This window comes from Oncorhynchus keta, unplaced genomic scaffold, assembly GCF_023373465.1.
Source record: "Oncorhynchus keta strain PuntledgeMale-10-30-2019 unplaced genomic scaffold, Oket_V2 Un_contig_5853_pilon_pilon, whole genome shotgun sequence".
Lineage (NCBI taxonomy): Eukaryota > Metazoa > Chordata > Actinopteri > Salmoniformes > Salmonidae > Oncorhynchus > Oncorhynchus keta.
Window position 1 is genome coordinate 16,943 of NW_026288545.1, and position 18,058 is coordinate 35,000.

The 18,058-nt window shown below is 45.2% G+C and overlaps 1 long non-coding RNA gene and 1 pseudogene across 7 annotated transcripts; one reads left to right on the forward strand and one right to left on the reverse strand.

Annotated features, from left to right (window-relative positions):
* LOC127925567 (general transcription and DNA repair factor IIH helicase subunit XPB-like) overlaps positions 1-18,058 on the forward strand; it is a 53,362-nt pseudogene that overhangs the window by 14,400 nt on the left and 20,904 nt on the right.
* LOC127925568 (uncharacterized) lies at positions 1,549-3,083 on the reverse strand. Of its 7 annotated transcripts, none has more exons than XR_008121375.1 (5): positions 2,838-3,083; positions 2,359-2,578; positions 2,135-2,315; positions 1,820-1,956; positions 1,549-1,726 (listed from the first exon to the last, which is right to left on the reverse strand). It is a non-coding gene; the product is annotated as an uncharacterized LOC127925568 (long non-coding RNA). The 7 variants fall into 7 exon arrangements; XR_008121380.1 differs by having other exon boundaries at positions 1,776-1,956; XR_008121377.1 differs by having other exon boundaries at positions 1,549-1,956; positions 2,359-2,490.

An 18,058-nucleotide genomic window follows, 5' to 3' on the forward strand; every position in this document is an offset into this window, starting at 1 on the left:
TGTGCGTAACGACGGAGACAGGTGTGCGTAACGACGGAGACAGGTGCGCGTAACGACGGAGACAGGTGCGCGTAACGAGGGAGACAGGTGCGTGACGACGGAGACAGGTGCGCGTAACGACGGAGACAGGTGCGCGTAACAGACGGGAGACAGGTGCGCGTAACGAGGGAGACAGGTGCGCGTAACGAGGGAGACAGGTGCGCGTAACGACAGAGACAGGTGCGCGTAACGACGGAGACAGGTGCGCGTAACGACGGAGACAGGTGCGCGTAACGACGGAGACAGGTGCGCGTAACGACGGAGACAGGTGCGCGTAACGACGGAGACAGGTGCGTAACGAGGAGACAGGTGCGCGTAACGAGGGAGACAGGTGCGCGTAACGATGGAGACAGGTGCGTAAGCGGGGAGACAGGTGCGCGTAACGACGGAGACAGGTGTGCGGGACAACACGGAGACAGGTGCGCGTAAAACGACGGAGACAGGTGCGCGTAACGACGGAGACAGGTGCGTAACGACGGGGACAGGTGTGCGTAACGACGGAGACAGGTGCGCGTAACGACGGAGACAGGTGTGCGTAACGACGGAGACAGGTGCGCGTAACGAGGAGACAGGTGCGCGTGACGACGGAGACAGGTGCGCGTAACGACGGAGACAGGTGCGCGTAACGACGGAGACAGGTGCGCGTAACGACGGAGACAGGTGTGCGTAACGACGGAGACAGGTGCGCGTAACGAGGAGACAGGTGCGCGTAACGACGGAGACGGGTGCGCGTGAACGACGGGGACAGGTGCGCGTAACGCGGAGACAGGTGCGCGTAACGACGGAGACAGGTGCGCGTAACGACGGAGACAGGTGCGCGTAACGACGGAGACAGGTGCGTAACGACGGAGACAGGTGCGCGTAACGACGGAGACAGGTGCGCGTAACGACGGAGACGGGTGCGGAGTAACGACGGAGACAGGTGCGCGTAACGACGGAGACAGGTGCGCGTAACGACGGAGACAGGTGCGCGTAACGACGGAGACAGGTGAGGGGGTAGTATACCTGACAGGGGTCGTATTAATGTGGAGCCCAAACCGTTCGGACGCTACAGACAGAAGTTGTCAGATCGGCTGAACCGGCTTCAGACGAGTCCCCAAGACGCTCGTGTTGGTGCGAGTCTCGTCTTTCCACAGGGGGTCATAATAGTTTGTAGACCAAACCGTTCGGACGCTACAGTCGATTTTATGAGAAGACGGGATTTTCAGTTTAACTTTAGGAGTTTAACTGACCGAACACCAGAAAATCTGTTTCTCACTTCTGTGATGTTTCCAAAACATTTATCTAATAATGTCTGCGTTGTCTCGCCCTGTAGCTAAGATGTTCCGTCGGGTTCTGACCATTGTCCAGGCCCACTGTAAGCTGGGTCTGACCGCTACGCTGGTCCGAGAGGACGACAAGATCGTTGATCTCAACTTCCTGATTGGGCCCAAGCTGTTCGAGGCTAACTGGATGGAGCTCCAGAACAACGGGTACATCGCTAAGGTCCAGTGTGCCGAGGTTAGTCTGTCATCCATACCTGTACCAGTCTGTGTGGGGATAAACCTGGGTTAGTCTGTCATCCATACCCGTACCAGTCTGTGTGGGGATACACCTGGGTTAGTCTGTCATCCTGTACCAGTCTGTGTGGGGATAAACCTGGGTTAGTCTGTCATCCATACCTGTACCAGTCTGTGTGGGGATAAACCTGGGTTAGTCTGTCATCCATACCTGTACCAGTCTGTGTGGGGATACACCTGGGTTAGTCTGGCATCCTGTACCAGTCTGTGTGGGGATAAACCTGGGTTAGTCTGGCATCCTGTACCAGTCTGTGTGGGGATAAACCTGGGTTAGTCTGTCATCCATACCTGTACCAGTCTGTGTGGGGATAAACCTGGGTTAGTCTGTCATCCTGTACCAGTCTGTGTGGGGATAAACCTGGGTTAGTCTGTCATCCATACCTGTACCAGTCTGTGTGGGGATAAACCTGGGTTAGTCTGTCATCCATACCTGTACCAGTCTGTGTGGGGATAAACCTGGGTTAGTCTGTCATCCATACCTGTACCAGTCTGTGGGGGGAGTCTGTCATCCTGTACCAGTCTGTGTGGGGATAAACCTGGGTTAGTCTGTCATCCTGTACCAGTCTGTGTGGGGATAAACCTTGGTTAGTCTGTCATCCATACCTGTACCAGTCTGTGTGGGGATAAACCTGGGTTAGTCTGTCATCCTGTACCAGTCTGTGTGGGGATAAACCTGGGTTAGTCTGTCATCCTGTACCAGTCTGTGTGGGGATAAACCTGGTTAGTCTGTCATCCTGTACCAGTCTGTGTGGGGATAAACCTGGGTTAGTCTGTCATCCTGTACCAGTCTGTGTGGGGATAAACCTGGGTTAGTCTGTCATCCTGTACCAGTCTGTGTGGGGATAAACCTGGGTTAGTCTGTCATCCTGTACCAGTCTGTGTGGGGATAAACCTGGGTTAGTCTGTCATCCTGTACCAGTCTGTGTGGGGATAAACCTGGGTTAGTCTGTCATCCTGTACCAGTCTGTGTGGGGATAAACCTGGGTTAGTCTGTCATCCTGTACCAGTCTGTGTGGGGATAAACCTGGGTTAGTCTGTCATCCTGTACCAGTCTGTGTGGGGATAAACCTGGGTTAGTCTGTCATCCTGTACCAGTCTGTGTGGGGATAAACCTGGGTTAGTCTGTCATCCTGTACCAGTCTGTGTGGGGATAAACCTGGGTTAGTCTGTCATCCTGTACCAGTCTGTGTGGGGATAAACCTAGTCTGTCATCCTGTACCAGTCTGTGTGGGGATAAACCTGGGTTAGTCTGTCATCCTGTACCAGTCTGTGTGGGGATAAACCTGGGTTAGTCTGTCATCCTGTGAGACAGCTTGATGTACCAGTACACCCCCTGGACAGGACGCTAGTCTATCTCCTGTTTCTGTAGTGAGACAGCTTGATGTACCAGGACACCCCCTGGACAGGACGCTAGTCTATCTCCTGTTTCTGTAGTGAGACAGCTTTGATGTACCAGGACACCCCCTGGACAGGACGCTAGTCTATCTCCTGTTTCTGTAGTGAGACAGCTTGATGTACCAGGGCACCCCTGGACAGGACGCTAGTCTATCTCTTGTTTCTGTAGTGAGACAGCTTGATGTACCAGGGCACCCCTGGACAGGACGCTAGTCTATCTCTTGTTTCTGTAGTGAGACAGCTTGATGTACCAGGGCACCCCTGGACAGGACGCTAGTCTATCGCCTGTTTCTGTAGTGAGACAGTTTTGATGTACAGGACACCCCTGGACAGGAAACGAGTCTATCGCAGGGATTTACCCCCAATCTATTTCATTAATGCTGATTGTCAAGCAGAGATGCACTGGGTCCCAGTTTCCCAGTCTTTGGTATGACTCGGCCAGGGGTCAAACTCCCAATCTTCCAATCTCAGGGTGGATACTCTAACCACAAGTCCAGTGAGTTGGTCAGATCTCCATCTTGCTAGCTACTATTTTGTGTCTGGGGGTTTGGGCAACAAGTGGAAAAGGCAGGGCTGTAGTTCAGGGAGGGGGGTTTGGGCAACAAGTGGAAAAGGCAGGGCTGTAGTTCAGGGAGGGGGGTTTGGGCAACAAGTGGAAAAGGCAGGGCTGTAGTTCAGGGAGGGGGGTTTGGGCAACAAGTGGAAAAGGCAGGGCTGTAGTTCAGGGAGGGGGGTTTGGGCAACAAGTGGAAAAGGCAGGGCTGTAGTTCAGGGAGGGGGGTTTGGGCAACAAGTGGAAAAGGCAGGGCTGTAGTTCAGGGAGGGGGGTTTGGGCAACAAGTGGAAAAGGCAGGGCTGTAGTTCAGGGGGCAACAAGTGGCAAGCCAGGGCTGTAGTTCAGGGGGGGGGGGCAACAAGGGGGGGCAACAAGGACAGGGCTGTAGTTCAGGGGGGGGTTGGGCAACAAGTGGAAAAGGCAGGGCTGTAGTTCAGGGGGGTTGGGCAACAAGTGGAAAAGGCAGGGCTGTAGTTCAGGGCTGTAGCTCAGGGCTGTAGTTCAGGGGGGTTGGGCAACAAGTGGAAAAGGCAGGGCTGTAGTTCAGGGGGGTTTGGGCAACAAGTGGAAAAGGCAGGGCTGTAATTCGGGGAGGGGGGTTTGGGCAACAAGTGGAAAAGGCAGGGCTGTAGTTCAGGGGGGGTTGGGCAACAAGTGGAAAAGCCAGGGCTGTAGTTCAGGGGGGTTGGGCAACAAGTGGAAAAGCCAGGGCTGTAGTTCAGGGGGGTTGGGCAGCAAGTGGAAAAGGCAGGGCTGTAGTTCAGGGGGGGGGCAACAAGTGGAAAAGGCAGGGCTGTAGTTCAGGGCTGTAGCTCAGGGCTGTAGTTCAGGGGGGTTTGGACAACAAGTGGAAAAGGCAGGGCTGTAGTTCAGGGGGTTTGGGCAACAAGTGGAAAAGGCAGGGCTGTAGTTCGGGGGGGTTGGGCAACAAGTGGAAAAGGCAGGGCTGTAGTTCAGGGCTGTAGCTCAGGGCTGTAGTTCAGGGCTGTAGTTCAAGGGAAAAGCTCAGGGCTGTAGTTCAGGGGGGTTGGGCAACAAGTGGAAAAGGCAGGGCTGTAGTTCAGGGGGGTTGGGCAACAAGTGGAAAAGGCAGGGCTGTAGTTCAGGGCTGTAGCTCAGGGCTGTAGTTCAGGGGGGTTGGGCAACAAGTGGAAAAGGCAGGGCTGTAGTTCAGGGGGGTTTGGGCAACAAGTGGAAAAGGCAGGGCTGTAATTCGGGGGAGGGGGGTTTGGGCAACAAGTGGAAAAGGCAGGGCTGTAGTTCAGGGGGGTTGGGCAACAAGTGGAAAAGGCAGGGCTGTAGTTCAGGGGGGTTGGGCAACAAGTGGAAAAGGCAGGGCTGTAGTTCAGGGCTGTAGCTCAGGGCTGTAGTTCAGGGGGGGGTTGGGCAACAAGTGGAAAAGGCAGGGCTGTAGTTCAGGGGGGTTTGGGCAACAAGTGGAAAAGGCAGGGCTGTAATTCGGGGGAGGGGGGTTTGGGCAACAAGTGGAAAAGGCAGGGCTGTAGTTCAGGGGGGTTGGGCAACAAGTGGAAAAGCCAGGGCTGTAGTTCAGGGGGGTTGGGCAACAAGTGGAAAAGCCAGGGCTGTAGTTCAGGGGGGTTGGGCAGCAAGTGGAAAAGGCAGGGCTGTAGTTCAGGGGGGGGGGGCAACAAGTGGAAAAGGCAGGGCTGTAGTTCAGGGCTGTAGCTCAGGGCTGTAGTTCAGGGGGGTTTGGACAACAAGTGGAAAAGGCAGGGCTGTAGTTCAGGGGGTTTGGGCAACAAGTGGAAAAGGCAGGGCTGTAGTTCGGGGGGTTGGGCAACAAGTGGAAAAGGCAGGGCTGTAGTTCAGGGCTGTAGCTCAGGGCTGTAGTTCAGGGCTGTAGTTCAGGGCTGTAGTTCAGGGGGTTGGGCAACAAGTGGAAAAGGCAGGGCTGTAGTTCAGGGCTGTAGCTCAGGGCTGTAGTTCAGGGCTGTAGTTCAGGGCTGTGGCTCAGGGCTGTAGTTCAGGGCTGTAGCTCAGGGCTGTAGTTCAGGGGGGCTTTGGGCAACAAGTGGATAAGGTAGGGCTGTAGTTCAGGGCTGTAGCTCAGGGCTGTAGTTCAGGGCTGTAGCTCAGGGCTGTAGCTCAGGGCTGTAGCTCAGGGCTGTAGCTCAGGGCTGTAGTTCAGGGCTGTAGTTCAGGGCTGTAGCTCAGGGCTGTAGTTCAGGGCTGTAGTTCAGGGCTGTAGTTTCCCTATGCCAAACTGCCGTTGTATTTCAACTAGAGTGCACGCCCAATTTTTCAGTTTTTGATTTGTTAAAAAAGTTTGAAATATCCAATAAATGTCGTTCCACTTCATGATTGTGTCCCACTTGTTTTTGATTCTTCACAAAAAAATACAGTTTTATATCTTTATGTTTGAAGCCTGAAATGTGGCAAAAGGTCGCAAAGTTCAAGGGGGCCGAATACTTTCGCAAGGCACTGTATATAGTATATTAGAAGGATATTAGGGGACAGAGCTATATAGTATACTAGAAGGGTATATGGGGACAGAGCTATATAGTATATTAGAAGGGTATTTGGGGACAGAGCTATATAGTATATTAGAAGGGTATATCAGGACAGAGCTATATAGTATATTAGAAGGGTATATCAGGACAGAGCTATATAGTATATTAGAAGGGTATATCAGGACAGAGCTATATAGTATATTAGAAGGGTATTTGGGGACAGAGCTATATAGTATATTAGAAGGGTATATCAGGACAGAGCTATATAGTATATTAGAAGGGTATATCAGGACAGAGCTATATAGTATATTAGAAGGGTATTTGGGGACAGAGCTATATAGTATATTAGAAGGGTATATCAGGACAGAGCTATATAGTATATTAGAAGGGTATTTGGGGACAGAGCTATGTAGTATATTAGAAGAGGGGACAGAGCTATATAGTATATTAGAAGGGTATATCAGGACAGAGCTATGTAGTATATTAGAAGGGTATATGGGGACAGAGCTATATAGTATATTAGAAGGGTATTTGGGGACAGAGCTATATAGTATATTAGAAGGGTATATCAGGACAGAGCTATATAGTATATTAGAAGGGTATATCAGGACAGAGCTATATAGTATATTAGAAGGGTATTTGGGGACAGAGCTATGTAGTATATTAGAAGGGTATTGGGGGACAGAGCTATATAGTCTATTAGAAGGGTATATCAGGACAGAGCTATATAGTATATTAGAAGGGTATTTGGGGACAGAGATATATAGTATATTAGAAGGGTATATATATCAGGACAGAGCTATATAGTATATTAGAAGGGTATTGGGTGACAGAGCTATATAGTATATTAGAAGGGTATATCAGGACAGAGCTATATAGTATATTAGAAGGGTATTGGGGGACAGAGCTATATAGTATATTAGAAGGGTATATCAGGACAGAGCTATGTAGTATATTAGAAGGGTATTGGGGGACAGAGCTATATAGTATATTAGAAGGGTATATCAGGACAGAGCTATGTAGTATATTAGAAGGGTATTAGGGGACAAAATCAAATCAAATCAAATCAAATTTTATTTGTCACATACACATGGTTAGCAGATGTTAAATGCGAGTGTAGCGAAATGCTTGTGCTTCTAGTTCCGACAATGCAGTGATAACCAACAAGTAATCTAACTAACAATTCCAAAACTACTGTCTTATACACAGTGTAAGGGGATAAGGAACATGTACATAAGGATATATGAATGAGTGATGGTACAGAGCAGCATACAGTAGATGGTATCGAGTACAGTATATACATATGAGATGAGTGTCAATGACAGTGTGTTGGCAGCAGCCACTCAATGTTAGTGGTGGCTGTTTAACAGTCTGATGGCCTTGAGATAGATGCTGTTTTTCAGAGCTATATAGTATATTAGAAGGGTATATCAGGACAGAGCTATGTAGTATATTAGAAGGGTATTGGGGACAGAGTTATATAGTATATTAGAAGGGTATATCAGGACAGAGCTATATAGTATATTAGAAGGGTATTGGGGGACAGAGCTATATAGTCTATTAGAAGGGTATTGGGGGACAGAGCTATGTAGTATATTAGAAGGGTATATCAGGACAGAGCTATATAGTATATTAGAAGGGTATTTGGGGACAGAGCTATATAGTATATTAGAAGGGTATATCAGGACAGAGCTATATAGTATATTAGAAGGGTATTTGGGGACAGAGCTATATAGTATATTAGAAGGGTATTGGGGACAGAGCTATGTAGTATATTAGAAGGGTATTGGGGACAGAGCTATATAGTATATTAGAAGGGTATATCAGGACAGAGCTATATAGTATATTAGAAGGGTATTTGGGGACAGAGCTATATAGTATATTAGAAGGGTATTGGGGGACAGAGCTATATAGTATATTAGAAGGGTATATCAGGACAGAGCTATATAGTATATTAGAAGGGTATTGGGGGACAGAGCTATATAGTATATTAGAAGGGTATTGGGGACAGAGCTATATAGTATATTAGAAGGGTATATCAGGACAGAGCTATATAGTATATTGAAGGGTATTGGGGGACAGAGCTATATAGTATATTAGAAGGGTATTGGGGACAGAGCTATATAGTATATTAGAAGGGTATATCAGGACAGAGCTATATAGTATATTAGAAGGGTATTTGGGGACAGAGATATATAGTATATTAGAAGGGTATTTGGGGACAGAGCTATATAGTATATTAGAAGGGTATTGGGGGACAGAGCTATATAGTATATTAGAAGGGTATTGGGGGACAGAGCTATATAGTATATTATAAGGGTATTAGGGGACAGAGCTATATAGTATATTAGAAGGGTATATCAGGACAGAGCTATGTAGTATATTAGAAGGGTATTAGGGGACAGAGCTATATAGTATATTAGAAGGGTATATCAGGACAGAGCTATGTAGTATATTAGAAGGGTATATGGGGACAGAGCTATATAGTATATTAGAAGGGTATTTGGGGACAGAGCTATATAGTATATTAGAAGGGTATATCAGGACAGAGCTATATAGTATATTAGAAGGGTATATCAGGACAGAGCTATATAGTATATTAGAAGGGTATTTGGGGACAGAGCTATGTAGTATATTAGAAGGGTATTGGGGGACAGAGCTATATAGTCTATTAGAAGGGTATTGGGGACAGAGCTATATAGTATATTAGAAGGGTATTTGGGGACAGAGCTATATAGTATATTAGAAGGGTATTGGGGGACAGAGCTATATAGTATATTAGAAGGGTATTTGGGGACAGAGCTATATAGTATATTAGAATATTGGGGACAGAGCTATATAGTATATTAGAAGGGTATATCAGGACAGAGCTATATAGTATATTAGAAGGGTATTTATATTAGAAGGGGACAGAGCTATATAGTATATTAGAAGGGTATTTGGGGACAGAGCTATATAGTATATTAGAAGGGTATATCAGGACAGAGCTATATAGTATATTAGAAGGGTATTTGGGGACAGAGCTATATAGTATATTAGAAGGGTTTATCAGGACAGAGCTATGTAGTATATTAGAAGGGTATATCAGGACAGAGCTATATAGTATATTAGAAGGGTATATCAGGACAGAGTTATATAGTATATTAGAAGGGTATTTGGGGACAGAGCTATATAGTATATTAGAAGGGTATATCAGGACAGAGCTATATAGTATATTAGAAGGGTATTGGGGGACAGAGCTATATAGTATATTAGAAGGGTATTGGGGGACAGAGCTATGTAGTATATTAGAAGGGTATATCAGGACAGAGCTATATAGTATATTAGAAGGGTATTTGGGGACAGAGCTATATAGTATATTAGAAGGGTATATCAGGACAGAGCTATATAGTATATTAGAAGGGTATTTGGGGACAGAGCTATATAGTATATTAGAAGGGTATTGGGGGACAGAGCTATGTAGTATATTAGAAGGGTATTGGGGGACAGAGCTATATAGTATATTAGAAGGGTATATCAGGACAGAGCTATATAGTATATTAGAAGGGTATTTGGGGACAGAGCTATATAGTATATTAGAAGGGTATTGGGGGACAGAGCTATATAGTATATTAGAAGGGTATATCAGGACAGAGCTATATAGTATATTAGAAGGGTATTGGGGGACAGAGCTATATAGTATATTAGAAGGGTATTGGGGACAGAGCTATATAGTATATTAGAAGGGTATATCAGGACAGAGCTATATAGTATATTAGAAGGGTATTGGGGACAGAGCTATATAGTATATTAGAAGGGTATTGGGGACAGAGCTATATAGTATATTAGAAGGGTATATCAGGACAGAGCTATATAGTATATTAGAAGGGTATTTGGGGACAGAGATATATAGTATATTAGAAGGGTATTTGGGGACAGAGCTATATAGTATATTAGAAGGGTATTGGGGGACAGAGCTATATAGTATATTAGAAGGGTATTGGGGGACAGAGCTATATAGTATATTAGAAGGGTATTAGGGGACAGAGCTATATAGTATATTAGAAGGGTATATCAGGACAGAGCTATGTAGTATATTAGAAGGGTATTAGGGGACAGAGCTATATAGTATATTAGAAGGGTATATCAGGACAGAGCTATGTAGTATATTAGAAGGGTATATGGGGACAGAGCTATATAGTATATTAGAAGGGTATTTGGGGACAGAGCTATATAGTATATTAGAAGGGTATATCAGGACAGAGCTATATAGTATATTAGAAGGGTATATCAGGACAGAGCTATATAGTATATTAGAAGGGTATTTGGGGACAGAGCTATGTAGTATATTAGAAGGGTATTGGGGGACAGAGCTATATAGTCTATTAGAAGGGTATATCAGGACAGAGCTATATAGTATATTAGAAGGGTATTTGGGGACAGAGCTATATAGTATATTAGAAGGGTATTGGGGGACAGAGCTATATAGTATATTAGAAGGGTATTGGGGGACAGAGCTATATAGTATATTAGAAGGGTATTGGGGACAGAGCTATATAGTATATTAGAAGGGTATATCAGGACAGAGCTATATAGTATATTAGAAGGGTATTTGGGGACAGGGCTATATAGTATATTAGAAGGGTATTGGGGGACAGAGCTATATAGTATATTAGAAGGGTATTTGGGGACAGAGCTATATAGTATACTAGAAGGGTATATCAGGACAGAGCTGTATAGTATATTAGAAGGGTATATCAGGACAGAGCTATATAGTATATTAGAAGGGTATATCAGGACAGAGCTATATAGTATATTAGAAGGGTATTTGGGGACAGAGATATATAGTATATTAGAAGGGTATATCAGGACAGAGCTATATAGTATATTAGAAGGGTATTGGGTGACAGAGCTATATAGTATATTAGAAGGGTATATCAGGACAGAGCTATATAGTATATTAGAAGGGTATTGGGTGACAGAGCTATATAGTATATTAGAAGGGTATATCAGGACAGAGCTATATAGTATATTAGAAGGGTATTTGGGGACAGAGCTATATAGTATATTAGAAGGGTATTTGGGGACAGAGTTATATAGTATATTAGAAGGGTATATCAGGACAGAGCTATATAGTATATTAGAAGGGTATTGGGGGACAGAGCTATATAGTATATTAGAAGGGTATATCAGGACAGAGCTATATAGTATATTAGAAGGGTATATCAGGACAGAGCTATATAGTATATTAGAAGGGTATATAAGGACAGAGCTATATAGTATATTAGAAGGGTATTGGGGGACAGAGCTATATAGTATATTAGAAGGGTATATCAGGACAGAGCTATATAGTATATTAGAAGGGTATTGGGGGACAGAGCTATATAGTATATTAGAAGGGTATTTGGGGACAGAGCTATATAGTATATTAGAAGGGTATTGGGAGACAGAGCTATATAGTATATTAGAAGGATATATCAGGACAGAGCTATATAGTATATTAGAAGGGTATTTGGGGACAGAGCTATATAGTATATTAGAAGGGTATTTGGGGACAGAGCTATATAGTATATTAGAAGGGTATTGGGGGACAGAGCTATATAGTATATTAGAAGGGTATATCAGGACAGAGCTATATAGTATATTAGAAGGGTATATCAGGACAGATCTATATAGTATATTAGAAGGGTATATCAGGACAGAGCTATATAGTATATTAGAAGGGTATTTGGGGACAGAGCTATATAGTATATTAGAAGGGTATTTGGGGACAGAGCTATATAGTATATTAGAAGGGTATTGGGGGACAGAGCTATATAGTATATTAGAAGGGTATATCAGGACAGAGCTATATAGTATATTAGAAGGGTATATCAGGACAGATCTATATAGTATATTAGAAGGGTATATCAGGACAGAGCTATATAGTATATTAGAAGGGTATTTGGGGACAGAGCTATATAGTATATTAGAAGGGTATTGGGGGACAGAGCTATATAGTATATTAGAAGGGTATATCAGGACAGAGCTATATAGTATATTAGAAGGGTATATCAGGACAGATCTATATAGTATATTAGAAGGGTATATCAGGACAGAGCTATATAGTATATTAGAAGGGTATTTGGGGACAGAGTTATATAGTATATTAGAAGGGTATATCAGGACAGAGCTATATAGTATATTAGAAGGGTATTTGGGGACAGAGCTATATAGTATATTAGAAGGGTATTGGGGGACAGAGCTATATAGTATATTAGAAGGGTATTGGGGGACAGAGCTATATAGTATATTAGAAGGGTATTGGGGGACAGAGCTATATAGTATATTAGAAGGGTATTGGGGGACAGAGCTATATAGTATATTAGAAGGGTATTGGGGACAGAGCTATATAGTATATTAGAAGGGTATATCAGGACAGAGCTATGTAGTATATTAGAAGGGTATTGGGGGACAGAGCTATATAGTATATTAGAAGGGTATTTGGGGACAGAGCTATATAGTATATTAGAAGGGTATTTGGGGACAGAGCTATATAGTATATTAGAAGGGTATTGGGGGACAGAGCTATATAGTATATTAGAAGGGTATTGGGGGACAGAGCTATATAGTATATTAGAAGGGTATATCAGGACAGAGCTATATAGTATATTAGAAGGGTATTTGGGGACAGAGCTATATAGTATATTAGAAGGGTATATCAGGACAGAGCTATATAGTATATTAGAAGGGTATATCAGGACAGAGCTATATAGTATATTAGAAGGGTATTTGGGGACAGAGCTATATAGTATATTAGAAGGGTATTTGGGGACAGAGCTATATAGTATATTAGAAGGGTATTGGGGGACAGAGCTATATAGTATATTAGAAGGGTATTTGGGGACAGAGCTATATAGTATATTAGAAGGGTATATCAGGACAGAGCTATATAGTATATTAGAAGGGTATATCAGGACAGAGCTATATAGTATATTAGAAGGGTATTGGGGGACAGAGCTATATAGTCTATTAGAAGGGTATATCAGGACAGAGCTATATAGTATATTAGAAGGGTATTGGGGGACAGAGGTATATAGTATATTAGAAGGGTATTGGGGGACAGAGCTATATAGTATATTAGAAGGGTATTGGGGGACAGAGCTATATAGTATATTAGAAGGGTATTGGGGGACAGAGCTATATAGTATATTAGAAGGGTATTTGGGGACAGAGCTATATAGTATATTAGAAGGGTATTTGGGGACAGAGCTATATAGTATATTAGAAGGGTATATCAGGACAGCGCTATATAGTATATTAGAAGGGTATTTGGGGACAGAGCTATATAGTATATTAGAAGGGTATATCAGGACAGAGCTATATAGTATATTAGAAGGGTATTTGGGGACAGAGCTATATAGTATATTAGAAGGGTATATCAGGACAGAGCTATATAGTATATTAGAAGGGTATATCAGGACAGAGCTATATAGTATATTAGAAGGGTATTTGGGGACAGAGTTATATAGTATATTAGAAGGGTATTTGGGGACAGAGCTATATAGTATATTAGAAGGGTATTTGGGGACAGAGCTATGTAGTCTATTAGAAGGGTATATCAGGACAGAGCTGTTGAACACGTTTTGGGTCAGCCCCAACGTGATCTAGGAAGTGTTTAGTGTTTCTGTCTTAAACCTTGTTAGTTCATCAAACTGAGCGAGAGGGTTGAAGTAATCAGGATTACTGTACGTGAGCTTGAGAATAATCCAGACTTTATTTTTCTGAGAAGTCTGAAGCTAATTCCTTGAACTGGTGTGAACTGTTGTACCATAAAGCACACGCTAAGTGGTAATCACCTGGCTGCCAACGGCTGGCGTTCGGGGGGGGGGCTGTCGTTCAGGGGTGGGCAACCCCAGTCCTCAAGGGGGGCTGTCGTTCAGGGGTGGGCAACCCCAGTCCTCAATGGGGGTGTGGGGGGCTGTCGTTCAGGGATGGGCAACCCCAGTCCTCAATGGGGGTGTGGGGGGCTGTCGTTCAGGGGTGGGCAACGCCAGTCCTCAAGGGGGGCTGTCATTCAGGGGTGGGCAACCCCAGTCCTCAAGGGGGGGGCTGTCGTTCAGGGGTGGGCAAACCCAGTCCTCAAGGGCCTGATTTGGTGTGACACTTGTTCTCCATCCGTAGCAAACACAGCTGATTCATCACATGTCATTCTAAACTGAAGATTAGGATAAGGTGATTATTGGAGTCAGGTGTGGTTAGCTGGGGACCTGGGGGATAAAACTGTCCCACCAATCAGGCCCTCGAGGACTGGAGTCGCCCACCTCAGTGTTTTCAGACATGTAGCTTTCCTAGCCAGAAACTTAGCCTTGTGGTTCACCTTGAGACACAGTCTCCTTGTCACCTCATGTGGCACTGAGGTGCGTGACACAGGTGAAACTAAAGGCACGTCTCAGTAGGTGGTGTTGGTATGACATTGGGGGCTGTCCTCTATAGATCTCTATTGGTCCTCAAGGGGGGCTGTCCTCTTTAGATCTCTATTGGTCCTCAAGGGGGGCTGTCCTCTTTAGATCTCTATTGGTCCTCAAGGGGGCTGTCCTCTTTAGATCTCTATTGGTCCTCAAGTGGGGGCTGTCCTCTATAGATCTCTATTGGTCCTCAAGGGGGGCTGTCCTCTTTAGATCTCTATTGGTCCTCAAGGGGGCTGTCCTCTTTAGATCTCTATTGGTCCTCAAGGGGCTGTCCTCTTTAGATCTCTATTGGTCCTCAAGTGGGGGGCTGTCCTCTATAGATCTCTATTGGTCCTCAGGGGTTTAACTGACCTGAAGAGGTTCTGGGGTTTAACTGACCTGAAGAGGTTCTGGGGTTTAACTGACCTGAAGAGGTTCTGGGGTTTAACTGACCTGAAGAGGTTCTGGGGTTTAACTGACCTGAAGAGGTTCTGGGGTTTAACTGACCTGAAGAGGTTCTGGGGTTTAACTGACCTGAAGAGGTTCTGGGGTTTAACTGACCTGAAGAGGTTCTGGGGTTTAACTGGCCTGAAGAGGTTCTGGTCTCAGGGGGTTTAACTGACAGGAAGAGGTTCTGGGGTTTAACTGACCTGAAGAGGTTCTGGGGTTTAACTGACCTGAAGAGGTTCTGGTCTCAGGGGGTTTAACTGACAGGAAGAGGTTCTGGTCTCAGGGGGTTTAACTGACAGGAAGAGGTTCTGGTCTCAGGGGGTTTAACTGACAGGAAGAGGTTCTGGTCTCAGGGGGTTTAACTGACAGGAAGAGGTTCTGGTCTCAGGGGGTTTAACTGACAGGAAGAGGTTCTGGTCTCAGGGGGTTTAACTGACCTGAAGAGGTTCTGGTCTCAGGGGGTTTAACTGACAGGAAGAGGTTCTGGTCTCAGGGGTTTAACTGACAGGAAGAGGTTCTGGTCTCAGGGGTTTAACTGACAGGAAGAGGTTCTGGTCTCAGGGGGTTTAACTGACAGGAAGAGGTTCTGGTCTCAGGGGGTTTAACTGACCTGAAGAGGTTCTGGTCTCAGGGGGTTTAACTGACCTGAAGAGGTTCTGGTCTCAGGGGGTTTAACTGACAGGAAGAGGTTCTGGTCTCAGGGGGTTTAACTGACAGGAAGAGGTTCTGGTCTCGGGGGGTTTAACTGACCTGAAGAGGTTCTGGTCTCAGGGGGTTTAACTGACAGGAAGAGGTTCTGGTCTCAGGGGGTTTAACTGACAGGAAGAGGTTCTGGTCTCAGGGGGTTTAACTGACAGGAAGAGGTTCTGCTGTATGTTTGTTTTGTGGGACACAGGACGCGTAAAATCATCGGCTTGAAAGACAAAGGTCACAGGAAACCCGTCCTGCTTTTCACGTCATTGATGCCCAGCAGGGGTTCTTGACCCCAGCAAGATTAGCTACAGCGTGTGGAGTAGATAATGGGAATCCTAATGAACTAATTAACTAGGCCTGATCTCGATCCCAAAACCCTTACGTCATCCCATCCAGCCTGGTTTCACCTGATCCGACTTCCCAGCTTTTTAAATTAGTTTTCAAACATACGATTACAATTAAATATTTCGTAGAGGAGAGTAGGAAGTAGACTTCAACAACACGTTAGTAACATGAGGCTCTATATGTGGACGGTGTCCTGGAGAAACAGGTAGAGGGTAGACTTCAACACGTTAGTAACATGAGGCTCTATGAGAGAGATGACAGAGCTATATAGTATATTAGAAGGGTATTTGGGGACAGAGCTATATAGTATATTAGAAGGGTATTTGGGGACAGAGCTATATAGTATATTAGAAGGGTATTTGGGGACAGAGTTATATAGTATATTAGAAGGGTATATCAGGACAGAGCTATATAGTATATTAGAAGGGTATATCAGGACAGAGCTATATAGTATATTAGAAGGGTATATCAGGACAGAGCTATATAGTATATTAGAAGGGTATATCAGGACAGAGCTGTTGAACACGTTTTGGGTCAGCCCCAACGTGATCTAGGAAGTGTTTGGTGTTTCTGTCTTAAACCTTGTTAGTTCATCAAACTGAGCGAGAGGGTTGAAGTAATCAGGATTACTGTACGTGAGCTTGAGAATAATCCAGACTTTATTTTTCTGAGAAGTCTGAAGCTAATTCCTTGAACTGGTGTGAACTGTTGTACCATAAAGCACACGCTAAGTGGTAATCACCTGGCGCTAACAAGGCAGACCACATCACTCGCGTTGCAAAATAAATGTAGAAATCTATATTATTCAACTATTGCACCCGCACCCACACTGCTCCCTCTGCTTTGCCGAGGGCTAAAATAGAAGTCAGTTCTATTTCTGACGCAGATCGCGCTGCAAGTCCTGTCTCTCCCATCTCCTCATTGGTTATACCCAAGTCCCGCCTCTCCCATCTCCTCATTGGTTATACCCAAGTCCTGCCTCTCCCATCTCCTCATTGGTTATACCCAAGTCCCGCCTCTCCCATCTCCTCATTGGTTATACCCAAGTCCCGCCTCTCCCATCTCCTCATTGGTTATACCCAAGTCCTGCCCCTCCCATCTCCTCATTGGTTATACCCAAGTCCTGCCTCTCCCATCTCCTCATTGGTTATACCCAAGTCCCGCCTCTCCCATCTCCTCATTGGTTATACCCAAGTCCTGTCTCTCCCATCTCCTCATTGGTTATACCCAAGTCCCGCCTCTCCCATCTCCTCATTGGTTATACCCAAGTCCTGCCTCTCCCATCTCCTCATTGGTTATACCCAAGTCCTGCCTCTCCCATCTCCTCATTGGTTATACCCAAGTCCTGCCTCTCCCATCTCCTCATTGGTTATACCCAACTCTCCCATCTCCTCATTGGTTATACCCAAGTCCCGCCTCTCCCATCTCCTCATTGGTTATACCCAAGTCCTGTCTCTCCCATCTCCTCATTGGTTTATACCCAAGTCCCGCCTCTCCCATCTCCTCATTGGTTATACCCAAGTCCCGCCTCTCCCATCTCCTCATTGGTTATACCCAAGTCCCGCCTCTCCCATCTCCTCATTGGTTATACCCAAGTCCCGCCTCTCCCATCTCCTCATTGGTTATACCCAAGTCCTGTCTCTCCCATCTCCTCATTAGTTATACCCAAGTCCCGCCTCTCCCATCTCCTCATTGGTTATACCCAAGTCCCGCCTCTCCCATCTCCTCATTGGTTATACCCAACTCTCCCATCTCCTCATTGGTTATACCCAACTCTCCCATCTCCTCATTGGTTATACCCAAGTCCCGCCTCTCCCATCTCCTCATTGGTTATACCCAAGTCCCGCCTCTCCCATCTCCTCATTGGTTATACCCAAGTCCTGCCTCTCCCATCTCCTCATTGGTTATACCCAAGTCCCGCCTCTCCCATCTCCTCATTGGTTATACCCAAGTCCTGCCTCTCCCATCTCCTCGAACCACATCAGTGGCGGTAATGCACCTGATTTATGAAAGTTGCTAAAGTCAAGAGAAGAAAAGACCTGGAAGGATGAGTATGTTTTAATAAATAAAAATCTTTTTTTTTTTACCAGGTTTGTCTCATTGAGGTTTAAAACCATATTTCCTAAGAGACACCAGGCCAGG